Source organism: Microtus ochrogaster, chromosome 24, assembly GCF_000317375.1.
Source record: "Microtus ochrogaster isolate Prairie Vole_2 chromosome 24, MicOch1.0, whole genome shotgun sequence".
Classification (NCBI taxonomy): domain Eukaryota; kingdom Metazoa; phylum Chordata; class Mammalia; order Rodentia; family Cricetidae; genus Microtus; species Microtus ochrogaster.
In genome coordinates this window covers 11,778,699-11,784,680 of record NC_022024.1, presented here as the reverse complement: position 1 = coordinate 11,784,680, position 5,982 = coordinate 11,778,699, and positions in this window count along the sequence as shown.

Here is a 5,982-nt window from a genome sequence, read left to right as displayed (position 1 = left end):
AAGTCTCCTGCCAACCCTAAAGTGGCTCCCCTAACTAAGAACTGTGGTTCCGTGCTTAAACACTTAGACACCCATCCAGCCACATGACCTTAATCTCTAGAAACAAGGTCTCTCGGTGAATCTGTGCTTTCTCAATCCAGCCAGGCTGGCTGACCACAAAGTTTCAGGGATCTTCCTGTCTCTACTTCCCCAGTGCCGGGGTCACAGGTATGTGCTGGGGATCCAACCTTAGATTCTTAAGTTTGCCTGGCAAGCGCTTTACCGATTAAGGGATCTTTCTAGCCCTTCAGAAACTACCCATTTAGCAAAAGACAGATCAGAGCTCAGGAAACCACATGAATCCTCCCTATCGTATTTTGGCTACGATCTTGTTCTGACAGCAGGTGATACAATTATGAGCAGCATCTCTGTCTCCCAGCTACCTTGATCGTCAGTTAAGGGAAATGACCACATTTTGGCACCTCTCCCTATTACTTATAGAGGGGCTCAATTAACAGCAGTTGAATGGATGTGGTTCTACAGTTTATGAGCTATAACTGACATTATTGTGTGAAGTTAAAGATTTTTATCATATTTGACTTTCCATAATCATCCCCTTTAGTCTGATAAACCCAGGCCATAGACAGATTCAATTATTGGCTCACAGTGTGTTTTCCTAATTGAGCCACATAATTCTTAAACACAGTCCTCTCTGGGCTGGGGCGGGGGGGGGGGGGTAACAGCCTAATGGTAGATCACTGGATAGTATATGCATAGTCCTGAGTTCCACCCCCAGACTACAAAAAAAAAAAGTAAGTAAATAACTTTCTTTAATAAAAATAAAAACTGACTTATTTGGGGCTAATATTTTCAGACTGCATAGTAAGATGTCAGCACTCAGTTGGAAAGAACGGTGCTGTCCACAGCCCCTCTACCCTTGTCCACCCACCTTTCCATGTGGTACACACCATCACCTCTTCTCTTCCATCACAGCCAAGTCCATCTGTTTTCTTCACTAGGTCACCACATCACTGTCCTTGGGTTTCCAGCTTCTACTGAAGCCCTCAGCAAAAGCTTCCCAGTTTGTGAACTGCCAGAACCGGCACTTTTCTTTCTTGCAGTGATCATCATTGACAAACTAACATCTCCTATAATTAGTCTTGAGATTATATCATACACGTCTGATTTCCAGACTGTAAAATGTTAGCATGACATGTGCTTATGCATATTTTGACCTGACATCTAAAAGTTGTGCATGTTGAGGGGGAGGGGTTAAAATGTGGTGTTTCAGTACGTCCATACAGTACATAATAATCAGAATGACGTAATGGGCACCCTATACCTGTCAACTGTCCTCTGACTATATCCTCTGTTCCCAGCTTCTGATGACCGCTTTTCTATCCTCTATTCTATGACATAAACATTTTTAGCTTCTTTGTATAAGTGAAAAGATAGGCTATTCATCTCTTTGTGTCTGATGAATCTCACTAAACTCAAGTCGTCTGTGTTTACCCAGGTTGCCACGAATAGCAAGATTTCACTCTTTTCTGTAATCAAATAATAATTTCTCATGTGGGCATATGTGCCACAATGAATGCTTATGTTAACTCCGTCTGTATATTTAGCTATTTTAAACAGTGCTGTGAAAAGCCTAGGTGTGCAGACAACTCTCGGTGTTCTCGTTTCTCTTCCTGTGGATATGTTCCTAGGAAAGGGGGCCACTGGATCAGACAATTTTATTGAATTTCTTCTCTTTTCTGAGGAACCTTGTTACTACTTTCTAGATTGTCAGAACATAGAAAGAGTTTGAAACACTCAATTTCAAATAATAAATTTAGGACAAACAAGTGAATGTCAAGAGAAAACAAATTACCAGAAAGTGTATGGAAATACCCTTAATATCAGTAGTTATTAAGAAAACTCAGATCAATATTTCAAGACACCATTCCATTACAGGTGGGAAAGTAGCATCCAAAACACACAAAGGAAGTGTTGACAATGATGTGGAGAAAGGAGAACTGTCTTCTTTTTGTTGCTCACCATTAAGCTTGTACCACAGAGCAATGACAAACACATACAATATATGTAATATATATTACATGGATGATATAATATCATGATATAATATATATTATGATACACATATTCACCTACACAGGACAGTTTTATCTGTGACCTAGATATAGGAATGTATAATCAGTGTTCAATGAATCCTAGTGCTAAAGGAAATTAGCAAACTTTATCCATGAATCGTCAAGAAAAACACAACAGTATGACTGGTTCTTCCCTGGAAGGACACTACAGCTAGAAAGCAGAGGAACATTTTCAGCTGACCAAATGTGACTTTGCAACATCAGGACTTGAAATAGCACTTGGAAGTCCAGACTGCCAGTGAGCACTAAAAGAATCATGGAGTACATTGTGCAATTCATCTAGAAGGTAAAACAAGGGCTTGGGCTTGCTTGGTGTGATAGAATGGTCTCTAGCACACTTGAGACACTAGTTTTGACCCCAGAATCACAAAACAGGGGTGGGGATAAAAATCGGCCCACATTTTTGTGGTTCTTGCCATTTTTGATCAAATTAATTCACCTGGAAGCTTCATGTTACCACTCCCCTACTAGATATGGTCCTTCCCCCACTGCCAGACCCAACATCCCCTCCCCATCTCTTCCTCAGGTTCTCTGTGTTTCTTTTTAATGATGCCCTCCTCTCCTAATGATTGCTAAAAACATAGAAAGGGTTCTGAAAAGTGGGGAGGAACTGGGCCTGTTCAAAATGTAAAGGCCAAACAAACTATCCAGAGGTTTGTTTACTGCATTTTCCTATTTCCTTATACATCTCAGACTATAGATTCTAGTGTGCCATGAACTGAAACATCTCAAAAGTTAAATAAATAAATAAACATGATTGATCTGGAGAGATGTCTCAGTGGTTAAAAGTACCCACATTGGAAGGCTAGCACATGCCTTCAAATCTAATTCCAAGGGACCCTCCCATTTTGGCCTCTGTGCGAACAGGAGAAACAGCGAGCAGGCACTCCATTCTCAGAAATAAGACAGGACCTTTTTCATTTCTGTGCCAGCAGAAGCTATGTTGATGGAGGAAGGCCATTGGTTAAAAAAAATAAAGAAACTGCTTGGCTGGCCCTCATAGGTTAGAACGTAGGTGGGAGGAGTGAATGGAGCAGAATGCTGGGCGGAAGAGGAAGTGAGGTCAGACTCGACAGCTCTCCTCTCGGGGGCAGACGCCTCAGAGAGACACGATGCTCCACTCTTGCGGGCAGAGGCGAGAGCTCTGCTCTCTGAGGCACACGCAATGAAGCTCCGACCCAGGATGGACGTAGGCTAGAATCTTCCCAGTAAGTGCACCCAGCTGTACTACACAGATTATATGAAATGGGCTAGTCCAGGTGCGAGAGTTAGCCTAGAAGAGGCTAGATAGAAATGGACAAGCAGTGATTAAAAGAATACAGTGTCCGTGTAATTATTTCGGGTAAAGCTAGCTGGGTGGCGGGACACAGCCCACTGCTCCAATTATAACACTATGTAAAGAATCTAACCTTCTACCCTCACCTGATAGTGCCACGATGGGCTCCCCGTCCTTGCTTTAGGAGGAAAGTCAGAGGAAACTAATAAAATGAAAAGACATTGGGCTGGAGAGATGGCTCAGAGGTTAAGAGCATTGCCTGCTCTTCCAAAGGTCCTGAGTTCAATTCCCAGCAACCACATGGTGGCTCTAACCATCTGTAATGGGGTCTGGTGCCCTCTTCTGGCCTGCAGGCATACACACAGACAGAATATTGTATACATAAAATAAATAAATAAATATTTAAAAATATGAACAGGCATCGAACCCCAGACTCACAAAAATGCAATCCTCAAAGTGAGCAAGTTTCTATCTATCCACTCATCATGTCAGGAGCCCGATAGAGCTCATCTAGCATGAGAGAAGGCAATGTGAGTCCCTACATCAGTCCCAAAGAGGCTAGGATTATCTGACAAATATTTTAAAGATTCTATCCTTTAAAAGGCTTCAAGAAACAATCGCAAACACCTAAGACGAATGAAGAGTAGAAATTCCCACCATGGGTATGAAAGACATAAAGAGAAGCCATGAAATTTTTAGAAGCGAAACAATTAAGAAGTAATTAAACAATTAAAAAGACAGCTAATTGGCTCGATAGAGCAAGTGAGACGGGTAAGGAGTCAGTGAACCTGAGAGAAAGCAAGGGAAAGTGGCCAGAACAAAGAGCGAAGAGAAAACAGACTGGGGGAGCGGGTGGGAAAAACACCCACAGAGACCCATGGAACCATAGCAGATGGCTTAACACCCCTGTACTTAAGTCCTAAAGGGAGGACTGAAAAGCAAAGACAACTAACACAAATACACAATAGTGGACACTCCCAAACTGATAAAAGAAATTCAGCTTCACGGGTGGCTAAGGATCGAGCAATAAATTAAAGTTTTATCCTTTGCTTCTCTAACTGACAAAGTTATCTAAAACCAATAACTTCCAAGCTGGTGAGCAGATAAGAAGTAGGAACTCTGAGAAGGTCGGGGGCTCTTTCCATCAGTGACACACTTAGGAAGGTTTTGTTTTGATGGCTATCGCCATCAAAGTTACAAATGTGCACACTCGCCAACGTTGAAATGCTACTTCCAGAAATGAATTTAGCCCCTGAAATGACCACATGTTATTCGGATAAGGTATATTTCAGAAAGGCTATTTCTGACAACAGGTGGGATAAATAAAGAAAGAGTATACATAAAGATGTCTGCGAGATCCAAATGGTTAATGATGTATGGTCTATTGGTACTACACATATGATCCAGTTGTGTAAGATATATATAGATATATATAAAGCAGACTTATCCACCTTGATATGAAAAATGCTTGCAAAGGCACAATATGAATACGATAGTCCAGTTCCTGCAAACACAATGTGCAAAAAGTGGGCACAACGATTAGAAACCTTTAGCATAACACCCCATTTCAAACTGTGTCTACTTAGAAATCGACACAATTGAAAAACCAGAAAGTGTCACAACATTGGTTAAGGTTCCTAAGCCTGTGATAAAATCATTGGACAGCAGCAGTCTAAGGGGGAAGGGACTTGTTACAATGCTCAGCTTCTAAGGACAACAGTACGTCGTGGTGCAAAAGGCACAGCTGTGGGGGTGACTTCACTTGCGGTGATGGGAATATGCTGTAGAAAAAGGCTCTTCCCTGTCTAGCCCAGTCCTACTAGACAGTTCTCACCACCCACCGGGTCCCTGCAGTCGCTTAGGAGGTGATTTGCTTCTGTCTTTGCAGATCAGGAAGTACAAAGAGTGATAGGAAAGACACAGGGATAAATATGTCCCCCCAAAGCCACCCCCAGTGACCGACTTGTCACAGTTAGACCCTATCTTCTAAATGCTCTAAACCTCCAAACCAGTGCCATCACTTAGGAACCAAGCGTTCAAACACACGAGCCTGTAGGGCGTTTCGAACTTCAGTCCTAGCCAGCACTACACAGAATGATTTGTCTGAGCAGAGAGACACTAAGAAGGGACTAGGTTGGATGGGGGTGGAGGACGAAAGTGCCATGTTTAGACTTTTTCTCCACTCTTCGCATCTTTGAGTTTTACCAGTTTTTAAGGGTGCATTGATTATTAAGTACACAACAAGAAGATTATGAAGAGATAACTATTTGTCCTTAAAAGGATACTAGAAAAGAACAACAGGAACAGGAAAAGTAACTCGCATTTATTGTCTGCAAAATCAGGTGCCAGACATTGAACCAAATGCTTGCCCCATATTTTTCTATTCAAGAAAATTTTGTGAGATAGTATGTGATGGGGGGGGGTGTTTTTTTGTTTGGTTAGTTGGTTTTTGGTGTTGTTGTTGTTGTTGTTGTTGTTGTTGTTGTTGTTTTTCAAGACAGGTTTCCTCTGTGTAGCTTTGAAGCCTGTCCTGAAACTCACTCTGGAGACCAAGCTGGCCTCAAATCCACAGAG